General features: G+C 32.9%; 1 long non-coding RNA gene across 1 annotated transcript; it reads left to right on the top strand.

Moving 5' to 3' along the window:
* The first annotated feature begins 4,027 nt into the window (after window positions 1-4,027).
* Window positions 4,028-7,218, top strand: LOC129928513 (uncharacterized). The gene is made up of 3 exons (XR_008780022.1): window positions 4,028-4,149; window positions 6,165-6,263; window positions 6,638-7,218. It is a non-coding gene; the product is annotated as an uncharacterized LOC129928513 (long non-coding RNA).
* Window positions 7,219-20,038: the final 12,820 nt, after the last annotated feature.

The raw sequence follows: 20,038 nt of genomic DNA, 5'->3' as shown, positions 1-20,038 counted from the left end.
CAGCTTGCCGGAAAATGCGCCGAACGGCGTGAGAGGGTCTAAGTCAGTAAGAATAGCACATTAGGTTTTTGAAATAATACTTTTTAATAGCAAGATAATGCACTGTAGATACCTCAGAGTATGCATTTTGTGGCTTTCAATACCAGAAATAGTGCTCGGCGGCGGGGCTTCGCCCCGCGCTGGGGGAGCGCTGCGCGGGGGGGGGGATTCCAAAACCCTCCCCGAAAAAAAATCCTGGCTACGCCCATGGTTGTAGTGTTTAGTGTATATATTATTTTATTATTGATCTATTTCTGTATATGTAAATAAAGTTTCATTTAGTTTATTTATCCTAAACTAAAGTTTCGTTATCTTGCTTTCCTTTAGGTTAGTATAGTTAGTTGTCTGGTTACTTAGGCGACTCTAGCCCCTTGGTCGTAGACTGAGGTGTCAGATTGAGCCCACCCAGTAGCGCTAACATCTTCCCACTGTTGGTAAATTTTAATGTTGAGCAGAGAATAGGTCTCCCACTCGCGCCTGCCTGACCTGCTCACATTTATGTACCAATAAAAGCGGAATATTGTGTCCTAATTGTATGTCTTTAAGTACCTTTTCTTTGTCATGACATTCTTAAAAGCATACCTAATCACATTATGGGAGTCTTCAGCACCTTCACCCACATAGACACTTTTAGGGGGCACGATTGGGGTTGGAATTATGTGACTGGGGTGTTTTGTGTTTAAAATTCCTTCTCCGGGGGGTTTTAAGGTTTAAATACTCGTCTTCAATAAAACAAAAGTAAAGCAAACGCCAGTCACCAAATACCATGAGCGTAGCCAAAAGGGTGGGCTTGAGTTGTTTTTTTTTACATTAGCCCCCCCCCCCACACACACACTACAATATACAACTAAAACAAAAAACTCATAGAATTTGGTGAGTTGAGTTTAAAACCGCCCTTTAGAGGGTTTTGTGGTTTAAAAAACCCCTCTTTAAAATAAAATTTATAAAAAAAAAGATCCCCCAACCCCGATGCAGACCCGTGGGTATTTGACGTGGTACTCGACTAAAGGGTAGCAAACCTAGTATTTATTTTGGTATAGGTTGTAGAAGTGGTAGTAAAAGTTTGAATAACGTTAGCGTAAGGTTCTATTATGTTTTTAAATATAGCATTCATGAGTTATGAATCATAATTATTAAAATAATCACTTTATAAGATGTATTAAGGTCTTTTTAAAAAGAGTGTTTGTAATGTTGTTCTCGTTCTACTATACCTCTATTCAGCTTGCACATTAATCGAAACTGGAACCTGGGTGGTCACGGTTTTCGAAAATGGTTGTAACTATTCCCTTAGAAGTTTAAAAGTTGATGTAGGCCTATATCTGAATAACCAGCTGTTTGGCCACACTGGGAAAACTCTAGTTTGACCGTTATAATTTTTTGAAAGTATAACAAAAATTAATTTAAATTTCGCTAGAGAACTAGAAAATATTTATCTTGAACAGACTTTAGTCTTCGGGTATTTCTGCATGTAGGCCTTATTCATTAAAGTTCTCGAATACATAATAATGAGTTTTACTTGATATTTTATGTAGGCTAGCGTTTTTATACCCGTTTTTGGGCCCCCCACCACCATTCTCTCCGGCATGGGAGCGGGTTCCCTGCAGCCCCATTTTCTCGGTACACATCTGACTATATAATCAAATATTGTCAACTCGATAGTCCCTTGTTTGGGTCTTCCCTATAGACTATAGAAAATGAACTGATCAAGAAAGACTACTCTTAAAACTTACATTATGCTGATTTTATTAAGTTGCCATTCGCAAAATATAAATGAATAAAGAGATACGCGAATCGTATGTGAAATAAGATGCACTGTGTTATCAATCTAAGGCGAGCTCTCTACGAAAGGAAGTGAATATAAGATGATCTGTTTATTTACAGTTACACATAGACATGGATTTAAGCTATCAATAGGCAAGGAGTCTAAGTTCCTTCAGTCATTTCCTACCTAAACCTTAATACCGACTCTAGCACACTTCCCAGTGTCGCTCCAGGCAGGGCTGGCCTGAGGTAACTGGAGACCCTAGACGAAGTGAATTTGGTGGTCCCAAATGAAATAGAAAAACAAAAAAATTAGATGGAAAAAATAGGCAATGAATTAAAAACCTTCCAGTATCTCAATATGTAAATAGACAAATACGTTCAATTCAAGTAGCGCCGTTAGCACGAAATGTTCTTCAGTTACGATTCATGATCACCAGACAAGAAATAACAATGGTCTTCTAGCATGTCGTCTAACAAGTAGATCTAAACTGTCAAACCTAGCATGGGAAGTCTGGACTTGGCGTGACACACAGAGGTTCTGTCAAACCTAGCATGGGAAGTCTGGACTTGGCGTGACACTCAGTACACAGAGGTTCTGTCAAACCTATCATGGGAAGTCTGGACTTGGCGTGACACTCAGTACACAGAGGTTCTGTCAAACCTAGGATGGAAAGTCTGGACTTGCGTGACACTCAGTACACAGAGGTTCTGTCAAACCTAGCATGGGAAGTCTGGACTTGGCGTGACACTCAGTACACAGAGGTTCTGTCAAACCTAGCATGGGAAGTCTGGACAAACCTAGCTAGATTACAGCAACATTATCAACGACTTTTCGTGAAAAAAAAAGCTAGCAAATTTTCATTCGGTTGTCATGATAATAATTAGGGTCCTGAACGTGTGAAAGGGAGGATGGGAATGGGTTCCGGTCGAAAAGCCCATTTTAGCATATTAATATCTAAGGGAAAGAACCGTTAATTACTGCCATTTACTGCAAATTACAGGATTTAGCTCCCTTCTGCTATAAAAAAAAAATTAACTTACTAAATGATTGGTTAATTTTTGGATTAATTTGCGATCTGGTCAAAAGCTTATTTGTTTCTATTAGTTATATAATTATGTTTGAACTTCACATATGTTTCATAAATAAAGTATGCACACTTTTTACCAAAAAAAAAACAGACTGACTCGATAAAAGCTTTGTAAAAAAGGTATCTGACGTTCCATGTGAGCTCACTAGAAACGGTGCGATTACTTGTAAGTACACGGAAAGTCACGTTTAAGAAAGTCGTGTTTATATTTTTATATTATTTCAGAGATTTTTATCTGGGGTATGAACTCTCCCCCCCCCCCCCCCCACAGCATTAATTCTTATATTGACTTTTCTTTTTTTCTTTCTATTGACTATTGTGTATAGGCCTAATAGGCCAATTGTTTGAAAATATTCTTGTTGTCGTGTACATTTTAATCATAAGTTCTTTAGGACCAAATTCCATTTGGCCATGTCTGAGGAAAGTCAACACAAAATAAAGTTGAGACAAACTGGCTCAATGAAGTGAGAACATGAAATCAGTGGTTTCAAGGAAAGACAGTAGTGTGTAGGTCTAGTGTGTAGGCCTTTTGACAGCTTTAGATGTGTTATTGTTAGACTAGGTTCAGTAGTGCCCAGACTATGTATGCATTCTGACCCCGGGCCCGTGTCAGCTATATATATATCTGCCAAAAAAGGGCTCCCCGGTCACATGAAAACGTGTTTAAGATGAACCATAGTCGTTCTACGCCTGAAGGACAACAACATGACCCCCGAACGAAAATGATTGGGGACCACTGAACTAGATCTATTATTATTTTTACTATTTTTAAACTATGGAGATTGCCGTGGAGACCTCTCTCAAGAAAAAAGATGTGTAAAGTTTGAGTAGAAATCACAACACACGGGAGTTTGGTTTACGTATGTGATTACTTGTTAGGCCAACATTGTTTATGAAATGTCCTTATATCTAAATCTAGATTGGTTCTAACATTTCCTCAAAAGTTTAAGAATGAAATACATCTAGACTAATAAGAATATTTTCAAATACTTTGGAGATCTAGACGTCATTGTGTGTGTAGTCATAAAAAAAATCTGGCAATCAAGAGTTTTGAATTGAATTGGATCTGACTAACTTACTTGGCAGTCGTATGGATCTCATGAACATTTGTTATAATGTTATGTGACATTATGTCAATTTTATTGTAAAGTTAATATTTCAAGAAGTCCACTTGGAGCTCTTAGATAAACCTAGCATCTAGGCCTACTATAATCCATCGCCGTAGATCAAGTCATAATCATTCATAAAAAATTTAAAGGTAAGCCCATTCTTTTTCTAAATTCTTTTTTACTCCTGATCAGTGGCGTCATTAGTCACTTAGTGTTGGTGTCACCTGTTGCGGTTACCCCGCACCCCCCCCCCCCCACCTCCCAAAAATATTTCCCGTTGGTTTGTTCATTTGCTGTTGAGGCAACTATAAAATGATTGTCATTTTAATTTTAAAAATTCGTCTTTTCATGACAATTTATCAATAATTACAAGTATTAACATGTAAGATTAAATTTAGAAAGTTATATCATCATAGGCTGACTTTAAAATGCTTCTATCGGAAACTGTTCCACATTTTACTGTCATATTTGTAACGATGAATGAAACAATTCAAACTTTCGTAAAATACATAAGGTGCAAAAACTAAAAGTTTATAAACTTACATTTTACATTGTACAAGAACTGATAAAAATGATCTTAAAATTGTTTCCTTGATTTTGCTTCCAATAGACGAGTTGCTAGATATGAAAGTCGTTTTTTTCCCTTTGTTGATCTCAAATAGTTCTCAATTAAATTCAATTTTAGAAAGTATTTTTCACGTCACAGAAATCAATTTGGTAAGAAACAGTTCAAGGCTTAGTGAAAATATTTCTACAGATTCTTTAAAGTCCAAATGGCACATGAATTGTAAAAATTCAAGTAGTGCCAGTTTCCTCAAATTAACATATGCTGCCTGTAGGGGTCTTCTCAGTCTTGGTATTTCTATTCAAATTTTGAACTTTGGTACATTATCATAAACAAATTTTGAACTTTGGTACATTATCATAAACAAATTTTGAACTTTGGTACATTATCATAAACAAATTTTGAACTTTGGTACATTATCATAAACAAATTTTGAACTTTGGTACATTATCATAAACAAATTTTGAACTTTGGTACATTATCATAAACAAATTTTGAACTTTGGTACATTATCATAAACAAATTTTGAACTTTGGTACATTATCATAAACAAATTTTGAACTTTGGTACATTATCATAAACAAATTTTGAACTTTGGTACATTATCATAAACAAATTTTGAAATATCAACAAAACTTCATAGGTTGGTAAAATACTTTTTTTTTTGGTTGAACTGATTCAAATCTATCTGCTACTCTATCTTCTAGTCTAAGGTGAAGATCAACATTAAAACAACTCATTGACCTGTTTCTTTTTCTTGAATAGAGCCCTGCATCTTAAGATTGTTCTTTTGATATTTTCTTTTTTTTCTATTAAAATATGTTTTGAGAAGAATCTTGTCAATAACATTTTGCACTAAAGTTTAATATTTTGGTATAGAAAATGTTGAAAAGCCTCACTTTGTCAATAATTAACTCCTTAGTTTGAAGGTACTCTTAGTAACTCTTTTATCATATTTCCAGTACATCTACTCAAAAAAAGTAAATCAAGATAGATAAAATCACACAACTGGCAATAACCAAGTGAAATACAGGCACGACATGGCCTAAATTGTGCCGATGTGCCTCAAATCACAAAAATCACCAAGTGAAATGACATTAAGATAAAATGTACCCTTAAATGTACATGCCTTATATTGGCTAGTGCTGCCTTTTTTCTTTAGACCTGCACCAATTTTTACATGGATAAATAGTGCTCTAACTGCAAGAAAACACTTCAATATTTTCTTGCCCATCGTTTACTCTTCTATGAAAAGAGGCATTGTTCACACCAGGAGAAATTATTTCTAAAGCTCAGAATTCAGGAAAACATTTGGCAACATCCTTCCCCTCCCAGACACTCTTACAGAACATGATCTTCAATATTAAGAACTTTCTCTATTAAATGTTTTTTTTTTCCTAAACCGGAAAGTGCTATAATATTTAACATCCTCCCTGACCATAAAATGGAGTCTACAGACTTCTGTCCTAGGCTTGCTAAGGGGGGTGCAAACCAAATTGTCATCTGGAGGAGCCACTGGTAAAATTGAAACATTGCTTTAAATGGTGTATAACAAAACAAAACCAAAGTTACTAAACTTTTAACTTTTTTTCTTCTCAGGGAGTAGTGTTTGACTGTACCTTGAAACCATCATCTACATTGAATAAGTTTAAAGTTTGACTAAACTTTGTTTCGAATGCACCTGTGATGTTTTAAAAGGTTGGTTTTAATCTTCTAGTAAATTGCTATTCAGCATGGAATAATTAAAATGTTAGTGAAAAAGGTTACTATTAAGTTGTATATTTGGGAAATGGGTTGGCTGACTGGTAAAGTGGTTTCCTAAGCAGGGGATTTTCAGTCTGATTTTGTAGATTTTTTAATTTTGGGATTTTCAGTATGATACTTAAGGGTACTTGACATTAGTCAGTCGAAATAATGTTGGTCGTTTTGCTGGCCACATAACACCATCATTAATCATGGGCCAACCTTAACCAAATGACATCTCAAAAGATTTTCATAAGTTTCAAGACTTAACGACCTAACTTGTAATACATTTAGTACATGTTAAACATCTATTTTGTTATACATTTCAGATTTGTTTGTGTTACTGACTTCATCAAATGAAGATTCAGATCTGAAGGTCAATTGTTGGTGTCAAGGTTCAGGTACTTTGGATCAATGTTTGACAGAAAAGCCTGAAGGAGTCGTGTGTTTATCATCACTCCTTATGACTGAGGGCTTGAGAAGCTAAAATCTTTTTCAAAAAGCCATGAACCAACTTTTGCTGTTATGTGCAATGCACCTCACTATACAAGTCAAAAGCATGTATCTTTCCAGACATCCTGTTTTGTAAACAAGGCTCAAGCTATATTTAAATTTCAAGTTCTTAGTTATCAAAGGATCAATGCATCATTTGGAAGACAAATCACAAATTCAAGACACAAGCCATTTCAAGAGAAATTTAAACTTCCTAGTATTATCTTTTGTATTTAAAATGTACAAACATCAAATCTTTACTAGCACTATGAGTAATATTATTCTGATCAATGTTTATGTCAACTGTCACATTCTTAAATATAGACATACTTCTTATATAGCCACTTATCTATTAACATTATTATTTTAATTTTATTATGTCAACTTATTACACTATAAATTAGAATGTCTTGTGTACTTAATTTGTAGACTTCTTATTTCTAAACTGTTTACTTTTAAAATTAGTTTAGTCACATCAGAGTCTGAATTTCTTGTACACATTTAATGAATACACAGGATTTGTATAAAATATTGGGCCGTTTTAAACTTCTCTGTGCAATTCTCCATGTATGCATTTTTCTAGACATCCAATTGTTCTAATTGATGTCCCCATTTCTTTTAATCTCAACTTTGGTCATTATACAAATTATAGCATATAATTCTTTCTGCTTAATCTCTTGTGAAATCAGCCTCTACTTCCTTTGGCTGCATTGCTTATAAAATCATAGCCTTTATGCTTCCCGCTGCTGAATTGATTGGGAAATGAAATTTGATTTTGACACTAACTGGGCCAGGCAAATTGTACAGATTTTCTGAAGTTTGTCTGGTTAGTGCCTTAAATATATTAATATATAGTTGACTAAAAGTTCTTTTAAATTAAGCCTTGAATACTATATATTCAATCTTGAAATGGCACTCATTGCAGATTGATCGTATTGTATTTAATTTTTCTAATGTCACATTCTATCAAGTGCACAGTTCCTTCTACACATTTTTCTACCTTAGCTACTAACTTTGTCAGTATGCATGAATGTTACTTTCAAGTGCATTTTTCTTGACATCCAATAGTTCTTCTTTCCCATTTTTCTGGTTCATTTCTCTATTGAGTATTCTTCTGCAGAGTGGGGAATGTGCATTTTTTTGTTTTACAGTAATTGGATCATGACATCCTATTACAGAATTATTTCATAAATTTGTCTGTCTGGCTAATGGCCACCTTTTTTATATATTCTTTGCAAGTTAAGAAATTTCTTTCTTAATTACTCCTCTTTAAATTCCTGAATGCTACATTAATCTTGGCATGAATTCTCTACAAAACAGCTTGTGAAATGAAATAAATTCAATTTAAATATTGCATAGTGTCCTGAGTATGACGTTAAACTGCTCCTCTTTGTTCATTACTTTTGGAGCTTAAAAGTTTCTCTTTTTCTTTCCTTTCACCAGTCTGTCTCATCTTCTCTAGTGTCTGCCTACTTAATCAACAATCTGTCTTCCTTTTCTTACAAATTCTAAACCTTTTCCATGTGGTCTGAAGAGATGTTTAGTCTCACATGGACAATGTACATAAGTGTATATAGTTAACATTTTTGTTCTTTTAAATCTTATACTTATTTTGTTAGTCTTTAAAAAACAAATGTGTACGTAACTAGGTCATAAGCTCAGTCAAATGTTCAAATGTGTTTTTAGCTCAGACTTAGCTATGTCTTTTAAACTTGTTATTGAACTAAATTGTTTATGCCTATAAAACATGCATTGAAGTACATTTGTACTGGTTGTGGTCTAGTTTCCCTATAAGGTTGTATTATTTAAGAAGAGTTAACTTGTATGGTGGATGGTAGTCTCCTGTTGATAAGTTTATATAAGTGGTGTGGCCGGCAACACTGCTTGTATAAATGAATCCTCAGGGACTTTACTCTCCCTGTACAGTTGATCATTCAAAGATAATACAGCACATTTGAGTGGAACTGACACATCTCTAGTTATTGTTAACACAAAATGTGCAGGCTAGAGACTTCATGTTTCAATATATGATCTAATGTAGAAGTTAACTAAATGTTCAAAGATTGTCAGTGACATTGTTGTGAATAATTTAATCAAAAGTTTTTTTCATTTTTGGAGATCTTTGTTCCAAGCGCTATTTTGTTTCCATTGTTCTTCTATAATAGTCAATAGTTTTATATTTCTACTTTGTATATACATTGTGTGCAATTTGTTTTCAATGAGCATACTTTTCACAAGTTGAAACAGATTTTCTTGTTTATTAATATATTATTTCATTGTATTTCAATGTCGCTATTTATGTTTTCAATGAGCATACTTTTCACAAGTTGAAACAGATTTTCTTGTTTATTTGTAGATTATTTCATTGTATTTCAATGTCGCTATTTGTTTTCAATGAGCATACTTTTCACAAGTTGAAACAGATTTTCTTGTTTATTAATATAATATTTCATTGTATTTCAATGTCGCTATTTATGTTTTCAATGAGCATACTTTTCACAAGTTGAAACAGATTTTCTTGTTTATTAATATATTATTTCGTTGTATTTCAATGTCCCTATTTATGTTTTCAATGAGCATACTTTTCACAAGTTGAAACAAATTTTCTTGTTTATTAATATATTATTTCACTGTATTTCAATGTCCCTATTTATGTTTTCAATGAGCATACTTTTCACAAGTTGAAACAGATTTTCTTGTTTATTAATATATTATTTCACTGTATTTCAATGTCCCTATTTATGTTTTCAATGAGCATACTTTTCACAAGTTGAAACAGATTTTCTTGTTTATTAATATATTATTTCACTGTATTTCAATGTCCCTATTTATGTTTTCAATGAGCATACTTTTCACAAGTTGAAACAGATTTTCTTGTTTATTAATATATTATTTCACTGTATTTCAATGTCCCTATTTATGTTTTCAATGAGCATACTTTTCACAAGTTGAAACAGATTTTCTTGTTTATTAATATATTATTTCACTGTATTTCAATGTCCCTATTTATGTTTTCAATGAGCATACTTTTCACAAGTTGAAACAGATTTTCTTGTTTATTTGTAGATTATTTCATTTTACTATTGACTGTTAAGTCTTTGATATTTGATCCTATGTACTAGTAGCATTTTTTGCTTTTTGTTGACAAAGATGTGCATTAACACACTTGATTTCTTGCAAGCTGTACTTTGTATGTGTAGCTTTGACTTTTAACTGTTATTCAAATGGTGCTTAATAGTTGGGAGTTTCTGGCCTTTATACTACTTTGTTTTGACAGTGTGCCTTACATTCATTGGTCTACTTATAGACATACCATTTTCATGTTAACAAGATTTATGTACTATTTCTAAAATCTTTCAACATATGACACACATTAGACTCATTTTATATTGGCATCTCACTGAATTGATACAACACTGGTTAGAGTAATTAGGCTTTGAAGACAACACACACATACATTTACATAGAAGCTACTCCACAAAGTAAAAGGACTCTAACATATATATTAAGAGAGAACAGCACCACACACAAATACACATAACCACACACTGCATCTTTCTTTGCCACACTAAACACAAAAGACTAAGACCAGGTGATTACTTTGTCTACATGTAACATTTGACCAAGTGTTCATTGATCAGAAAATGTTTATATGCTTGCTTACTTTTACTTTTAATTGAAAGTTACGAGTCAATTATCTTTTGTCCATTTAGGAAGATTTTTTTTTTTTCAAATTGTTCTCTTTTAGACATTTGTTCTCTATTCATTCTACTCCTAGTTAGTTTGCTCTTCTAAACATTTTTAGTTTGCTCCTAAACATTTTTAGTTTGCTCTTCTGAACTTCATTTTGCATTCTATAAACAAATTTCAGTTCCCTACAAACTTCTTGTCTGACTTGTTTCATAAAAACTTTATTTCTTGACATTGTCTACTAGATCAGTTCAATCAATGTCTTAACATTTTTTTTTATAGTCAAAACTGTTTGGACTTTCTTGAATGCTTCATTGAAGAAAAAAAATCTTTTAGTTTTACCAGAATAGCATTGGTAATATTTTATGTTGCTTGCAGAATTTGAGAACTTTGTCCTGAGTCAAGACGTTAAAATGCTCCTCTTTTCTGGCACTTTTGGAGCTCAAAAGTTCCTCTTTTTACTTTCCTCCTTTCTACAACTAGTTGATCTTTTCCTTTGTCATCTCACCTTAACCAAGTTTCTCAAGTTTTCTTCAGTAATTTTTTTTTTCCGGTGTGTAGCAATTAAATAGCAGATTATTTATAGCATCTCATCCCATCTTTATAGCAAGTCTCTGTTACTAAAGTCAAGAAATCTTTCTTTTTTTTTTTTTTTCAGTCATCTTATTGTTGTAGGGTTAGAGATCCATCGTTAGCTGGCCGTAGCGATAGGGTTTCCTCCTAGCAATTTTTTTTCCATTGATATTTAAGGTTCTTTATAGGTTGTATTTAGTCTTTTAACTCTAGAAACCATTTCAAGTTTGCAAGCTTGTCTTCTGGTCTTCAACATTTAATATTATTTCAATCTACTCCAACAATCCAGCAGCTCTGCTTTGTGATCATGGAGCATTGAGACATGAAATAATTCAATATTCTTTAGTCAATTTGTCTAGGGAGGGTGGGGCTTGAGATTCAAGTGGTTGGTTGTAATTGCTAGATCTAATAAATCAATGAAAGTTGGCCAAGTTAACTTTTTTTACTGCTATAAAATTGCATTTTAGGTTTTTTAGCTGAATTAACTTTTACAAATTATTTTAACTTGTTTTTAACTTGAATAATTTTTAACATGGCCATTTTTGTTGCCATGAACAATATCTAGTCCACTATTTTGTCTGCTTTGTGTGTGCGCAAGCCCTCTCCAGCTAACCCCACATCCATTGAGGATTTTGTATACGTTTCTGTTTTGTTGGCTCATGTTTTTGTGTTTGATTAAAACCCTTATTTGGATTTTTTATTTTTTTTGTTAGCTGCTGGAACTTATATTTATTTAGCATTTACCTTAACTTGGAATTCTTTTACTCGTTTTTTTTTTTTGGTAGTATTTTCAGGATAGGATTTAGGATTAGGTTTTATGTTGCTAGTTTAGTGTTTGTGTGTTAGGGTGAGGTTTTATGCTATCTAGATATATTTTCCCTATGAAAGTCCCTGGCGTAGATTGAATGCTCGCAAACTTTGAGAGAGTTTGACACAGTGGAATATTTTCTTTCTAAATGAACTGTTGACTTTTGGTTTGCCTCTCCCCCTCTCCCTTGAGAAACTATTCTACAGCATAGAGCACACACTATGTCTTTGTGTATGTATGTGTGTGTGCTCTCTGTGTGAGCAACCTCTCTCCAGCTAACGTCCAAATAAGGGCATGTTTTGTTTTTGTTGTTTCATTTTTGTCTGTTTTGTTTTATAAGTTTGTTTTTGTCTTTCTTTTTGTCTTTTTTTTTGTCTTGTTTTTACGTCTGAAATCCTTTCTGGGTGGTTTTATTTTTTTTTGTTAGCTGCTGGAACTTATATTTATTTGGCATCAGCCTTCGATCAAAATTATTTCGTTTCATTATTTGGTGTCTTAGCAGGTTAGGAAGTAGCTTAGTTTGTTTTTTGGGTTCACAGTTGTGCTGTATGCCATCTAGATATATTTTCCTTATGAAAGTCCCTGGCGCGGTTTGAATACTCGAAAACTTTGAGAGGGTTTGACACTGTAAAATATTTTCCTCCAAAACTCTTCCAACACGTTATTGACTCTATTTTTGGTTCCTTCTTACCCCACCTCCCCTTTGGAAAATATTTTATAAATCAGAGCAGACAAGATACTTCCATTTTTTGTTTTAAATTTTGTTTTGATTGATACATTTTTTTACTTTTCTCATTATCCTCTTTGTCCATTCTTCCTCATTTAAATGTCTACTAGATACTTGTAGATGTATTGCTTGGTATTTGGATGTACTGTTTGGTCTACACGAAAGTCTACACCAAGCAGTATTTCCATACATCTAGCAATGCATCTGTAAGTATCTAGCAGACAGTTTCATGGGGAAGAGTGGCCTAAAGCAAGATTATTGTGCGGATGAGCAATATGGGTTTTCATAGTAATAACTTTCATTTATTTCTTTAGATAACATTAAGTCAATATCTAAATTTTATTTTAAAAAATTAATTTAGGACATGGTACATCTAAAAACTTCTACACCCTTTATGAAGTTTCTCTTACAATCAGATGTAGTCAACTACTACTACTCTATTTAAGTGTTGAACCAGTTCACAAGCTTGCAGATTTAGTTGAAGCTTTAACTTTTTTTTTTTATTAAGTATATACTAAAAAGTGTTGGTGTTGACATTGTTAGTAAAAGACTTGTCCTGAGACAAAGACGTTAAACTGCTCCTCTTTTCTGGCACTTTTTGGAGCTCAAAAGTTCCTCTTTTTACTTTCCTCCTTTCTACTAGTTGATCTTTTCCTTTGTCACCTCACCTTGAACCACGTTAGTTTCTACATTTCTAAATCTGTTGTATTTGTAGGCATTTTTTTTTGTTTTAGAAAGTATTTCAAATAGCTTTCAATTAGCAGCAGATTATCATTGCATTCTATTATCTTGATACAAATTCTGTCTCCATGTAGGTATATGGCTAAAATGATTTGTACATATTATTGGTGGAACTCCTTCCACATTTTTCTTTGTTGGCAGCTGACTAAATGGATTAATTTATTCAATTTTTGTTTTGTTTGGACACAGTCTTACATTCTATTTTCCCCTGACATGTGACATCCAGTCCAACAATTCATGGACATATTTTCTGTAAATGTTCTCTACTTCTGTGTAACTGCAATATTTGCCAGTTTCCATGGTGATTTTGTTCTATTAATTTTTCCCCTCAAAGCGTTCTTATGAAATAAGTTTTCTTCAATGTCTGTGGAGCAGGTAGAGCAGTATTCAGTGACTTACATTTTTAGAGTTGGAAGTCTCTCATTGTCTCCCCCTAACATAATGTGAGATCCAGTCCAACAATTCCTGGACACAAAAGTTCTGAACATTTTCTTACATTCTGTATTCCCCAGTTTTCATATATTTTTTTTTTTTTAATTTCAATGGAGCAGATAGTTTTAGTCACTGGCTTTATTTACAATTCTTTTTCCTCAATCTACTTTATTCTATTCATTATTGGTTTGGATACATTCTCATTTTGTTTTTCCCTTAGACACCTAGTTCAACAAATTCTAGACACTCTGTGTATTATGACTCTACTAAATTGTTGGATTGACTTGTTTGGACATTTTCTGATCATTTGGTATAGTGTGTATGAAAGCCACAAGTTTTAAAGAGCCTGGTCTTGTCTTTTTGTGTTCTTAGCTTAACATTACAAACCATTCAGTGTGTTCTTAGCTTGTATTAACATTACAAACCATTCAAACATTTAATTCCAATCAGCATTCAGAGACATGAACATGTTAATTCGATCACATTAAAATCATTTCAGTGAATGTTCAACTTCTCAGTTCAAATGGGACTAAATTATACTTATCTGAAAAATTGAACAATGTTTTTTTATATTAAAACTTGAACAACAAATATTTCAAAGTAGTGACTGTATACAAGTGACAATTTATTGTTCCAATGTTTGTGTAAATAAACCATTACTGGATCATAACTGTGTCCTTGTTGCTTGATTTCTTAGTCAAATTTTCATTTTTTTTTTCTTCTTTTTTTAAAGTGATTTAAAAGAAAAAAATACATTGATAAGAATCTTAGACACGACAACATTAAAGCCTATAACTGAAGTAGACTATTTATCCATTAGTCTTGCTATGGAGGGATATCTCACAACAGCACTATTGTAATTGTAAGCTCCTTGTTTGTTAAAGGTGCTGAAAGTTTCCATACTAATTGCACTTCACAGAAATTCTTGGTAACTTTTCTTGTAAACTAATGCTTCACATTGGCGTTACTAGGGTTGGTGTCTCACCCCTTTCAATATTTTCCCAATAAAATTATCGTTAGTTGTTGTTTTTTTAACAATAACAGTAAGCTTATTACCTGCATTCACTGATTGTTTCACAATTGTAATTTGATTCAAGTCTATTGTAAAATTTCATAGGTTACGACTTAAAGTGACCATCCTTAATCTTTGGACTGGAAGGCAATGCTGTATATCAAAATCATTGAAATAAGAGACTGAACATCAAATCAAATTTTTCCACTAAGGTGTCTTTCCTCAGTGGGTTTCACTCCATGTGGACTGCATCCCCCACACTCCCTAGTGACGCCACTGATACTCGTATTTATTATAGAACCCATTTGAAATTTAGAACATCTGTTCAGCTTACTAGTTTATTACAAAGCTTAAATGAAATCACTATCTGTATGTTTGGTAAAATGTGTGTACGTTATTTCTCCCACACTATTCTCGGATCAAGTTGAAACTTTGCACAATTAGTCATTGGCATAGAAAAAACATGAATCAATAAAAACAAGGTTACAAAGACAGTTTGTGTGGAAACACAAACTCAAAACTGGCCCCCGAAGTGGTCCACACCAAGCAGGTAAAAAAGGCAGGTATCAATATTTTCAGAAAGAACATCAGAATTAAATTCAAAGAAAAATGACTCAGAAGAATAGAGAAAGAAGGTTGAAAGATCTTGTGTGGTGCCCCAGCAGCCCAGCTAAGCAAAGGATAGGTGAAAGTGAATGAAGTTAACTCATTGACTGCGGTGGGTTTTTTTTTTTTTAAATGCTACTTTTTTTAAAAAAAAAAAAAGAAAATGTTCCAAACATGGCTAAAACAAAAATTTATTGCTTAAGTACCAAAGATGCTATAATAGCATATTTGGTATCAAAGTAAAGGTAAATGAATGGAGAATGTGAAAATGTAAACATCTTTCTAGTTAAATACAAGATACAAATTATAATCTAAATAATGACACTCAGAAAAAAAAATGGATGCCAACTTTAGATTTTTTTAGACCTAAATTTAGATTTTGTTCTTTGTATTACTGTTGAAACAGCATATTTAGACTATTTACAGCATTTTCAAAAAGAAATGTGATAAAACAGTCAATAAAAGATGATGAATCATTGATTATATTATTTTTACCTGTTTTTTTAGTCAGAAAAAAAGTGAAAATTATTGCACTTTTCATAGAAAAAAAGTGAAAATTATTGCACTTTTCATTACTACCAATAACAATAGATACCAGTACTAACTCTATCAACCCAAATGCACTCAAATAGGGGAAGGTAGGGTGAAATGTCACAAGGGTAAGTTGTCACAAACACTGTATCAGTACAATGTGATGCGCTATCAGAAATGTGAAACTACAGCTGAGATGTTTAGGGAAACATTTACAAATAGTTATAAAATGAAGTCGATACCTTTTCGCATTTTAAAATTATCATGATTCATTGTTTTTGACTGTTCGGAAAGTGGAATTTTATTTTTGTGTAATTTTGTTGAAAAACACTTATAATTTTGAGATGATTGTCTAACATTACACTGTTTCATGTCTCTGTGTATTAGTTACACATTGAAATTAGTTTTTTTCTTAAATCTTGACCCAATAAAATGTTATCTGAAAATTGTTGTGGGGCAAGTTGTCACACAGGTTGGGGTAATATGTCACAGTTGTGACAATTTGCCCCAATGAAGATTAAGCATTTTGAAAACAAATTTTAATATTAATATTTGTTTATTAATAATTATTTGTTTTATTGATTCCTTTTTATGGATGATACCTAAATAGATACTTAAATAGTATTAAGCGACTTTGTCTTTAAATACTGCTGTTTACAAAGGTTATGCCAGCATCAACATTCAGAAAAGATGTCCTCCGAGCGCAACATTTATTTTAGGAAAGAAGTTACCTCGTCCTACTATTTAGATAGGTTGGAAGTGGGTGCATTGCTGAAAGAAATGAACAGATATTTTACACATATTATATAGAAAAAAATAAACATTATTTTGAAGAAAAACCTACAGCTTTCCTTGTTAGGTCCAAAACATTTCAGAACCTCCACATATATATCATTCTTTCACGACAGCCAGTCAAGGAAACTACTACAAGAACAAAGTCTTGACTTAATATGCTATTTCTTTTAGACATAGCAAGATATGGTGATTTTTTAAATGTGTGACATTTTACCCCATGCCTGTGTCAACTTAACCCGGTGTGGGGCAAATTGTCACAACTTCAACCCAGCCACTTTTTTGTTGTATAACTTTGATAAATAAAGAGTTAAAGTTTATTTCATTTACTCTAATTGTTGTCTGAATGTTTAAGTTACAGCATGTTAAGTTTGGTGAGAATCAAAGAATTCTAAATATGTTTAAAACATCAAAATCTGAAAAATGTGACAACTAGCCCCACCTTTCCCTATTACGTACATTTGAATCAATGGGATATAGATCTAGATTTGTCTTCTTTTTATTTGCCTAGAACATCTTTCATTCTAATACTAGACCAGTGCAAGACATAGGCTAGCGAGAGATCAAAGCCTAAATCTCTAACTAGATGAAGGACAATAAAAATCCTAATTCATTTTACCTAAGATTTAGACATCTAATAGATCATTATTACTGTTCCTTTGAGATAAATTATGGATTTAGAATAGTTTTATATTTTACTTTTATTTAGTGGTAAACCTTTTGGAGTGCAACTTGAACCAGTATAGTGATGGTGATGATTTTTACCAAAAAATGATTCTAAAAAAAATGCTAGAAAATATACCAAGAAAAGGCCCAGCATGGTGGATGAATATTGGATTTAGATCTGCCATTTCTGTTGTTTTCATTTATCTTAGGCTTAGATCTATAGGAATCTACAAAGGTGTAAAGATAAAAGCATAGATCTAGTCAACCTTGATCTACATTCAAGACCTAGCCCTAGTCTAAGGCTAAGGCCTAAGCATATAATAAGGCAATGCTATATCTAAATGTAAATGCTAATAATGTCAAAGTCTGCTTCATCCTATGCTAAATCTTGATCAAGATCTTCATTATTACTATTATTATTCATAGAAGTATAAATAAAACAATAATAAAGCTTCTTCAGTAGTAAACATTGTGGGTGTGTCTTGGACAAGCATAGCCATGATGTTGTAGATTTTTACAGATAAACAATACTAAAAAAAATATTAAAAAAATGGGGAAAACATGCCCACAGTGGATGATTATTTGATGTAGATCTACCATTTCCTTTCTTTTTATTTACCATAAGCTTAGATCTAGAGATATATCTAGATCTATAAGTATAAGAGTCCAAGTCTAGAGATAAAAGCTTAGATCTAGTCAATCTCGATCTACAGTGACTACAGACTACACCTAGCCTACTCACTGACAATAATAGAATTAGATCTAGAAATTCTAGATCTAAATACTAATAATATAGATCTAGATATAAATACGCTAAATTTAGACCTACCTGGAATCGCCTGGATCTAAATCTAATCTATATATAAATTATAAATATTATAATATATCTAGATCAAATTCTTCATTATTACTATTTATTTGTGATAAATTTTAGAATAATTATAAAGTTTCTTCAGTAGTCAACATTGTGGGTGTGTCTTGGACTAGCGTAATCATGGCGACGTTTTTTTTACATTGTAAAAAAAGTAATAAATAAATATCTAAATAAAGCCAAAAGCTTCTAATTTCTATGTAAACAAAGGATGAAGAACTCTTTTATAAAGTAAAAATAGTTCCACTGTTGTTAGTTAAAAAATTTAATTTAAAAATGCAACGAAACAAAGGTAGGGTAAGAACGTCTATGGGATAGACGTTCCGTGCGTTTAGGGCAGAGGGACCGTCTACGGCAGGGCTGGCGAACCTTTTTCAGTCCGTGTGCCAATTAATTTCAATTTAAAAACAAAGAAGATTGTTGCGTGCCCAGTAGGTCTACTAGTGACGCCTCTATGTAACAGAAGTGCTACAGCCAGTAAGTAAACTGCATGTATAAAAACAGCTTAGTAACAATAGTACTTGTTTATTCAATTTTATTATCCTGACCTACAGATTTGAAGTCTTAGGGCAGGTCAATCAGTGCGACTTCTGCTGTTGTGTGGTAGACGATAACAGTTTAATATCTGGTGTATACCGTGTATTCTTCAAAGTTACACACGCCGCACTTAGTTCATCGGTCAAGCAACTTCTGGCATCTGATTTAATATAATTCATTGTAGAAAATAAAGATTCGCATGAGTAAGTAGACGAGAAAATTGACAGAATGGATGTTGCTACTTTTATCAGAGAATTGAAAGTTTTAGGCAGGTCATTCCAAACTTGAAGAATCTCATTTTCTGCTAATATCTGAGGTTCTAATGATCCATTTAACCGTTCACGTTCAATTAATTCAAGTCGTATTCGTAAGTCAATAAATTTCTGTCTCCAAATTGCGCTGGACTGAAACTCAACAAGTTGCATTTCAAAGTCGTGTAATCCCATCCAAGAAAACATGATCAAATCCAGAGTTTCAAAATCTACTGTATCTGGATATTTTATAAATTTGGAGGTGTACTCGAATTTTCGAAATAGTTCAAAACAAAACAATCTTTTCTGATAATCTTTGCCGGTAGTATCATGAACTTTTAAATCATCATAAAATTTCTTCAGTTTGTTAAAATATTTTAATTCTTCCTTCTCTATGTCACGTTTGTAAATCTTCAACTTTTTCTCAAATGCTGTCAAGATATCAAATGCCTGATCGACAGATTTTCCGAAACCTTGCAACTTCGTATTAAGTTCATTTAAATGGGATGAAAAAATCGGTAAAAAACTGATAAGCCAGTCAACATTTGTCAATTCTGAGCAATTTTGTTTGTTATCATCCATAAAGATTCGAATTTCATCAAGGCATTCCACAAACCGTTCCAGAACGTGAGCTCGGCTTAGCCAACGTACGTTGTTGTACATTAATAAGCCAGAGTAACTGGACTGAACTTCATTTAGCAGCTGTTCAAATTTTCTCTTATTGAAAGCACTGGCAGTAATGAAGTTTACGGTTTTTGTTACACATTTCATAATGTCTTCAAGTTCCTTTAAGCCGTTTTTTGAACATAGGGCTTGTTGGTGCACAATGCAGTGAAAAGTTATTAGTGGGTGTCCAACATGTCAAGTAAACAAAGTAACGAAACCTGCCTCTTTTCCAGTCATACTTGGAGCACCATTAGTTGTAACAGAAACTATTTTTTTTTAGATCTACACCTGCATTTCTGCGCTCAGTCACAACAGTTTGACATATATATGCACCT

The sequence above is a fragment of the Biomphalaria glabrata genome, chromosome 10 (assembly GCF_947242115.1).
Source record: "Biomphalaria glabrata chromosome 10, xgBioGlab47.1, whole genome shotgun sequence".
NCBI lineage: Eukaryota > Metazoa > Mollusca > Gastropoda > Planorbidae > Biomphalaria > Biomphalaria glabrata.
Note: the sequence above shows the minus strand (reverse complement) of the source record. Positions and strands in the feature narration are given on the sequence as shown.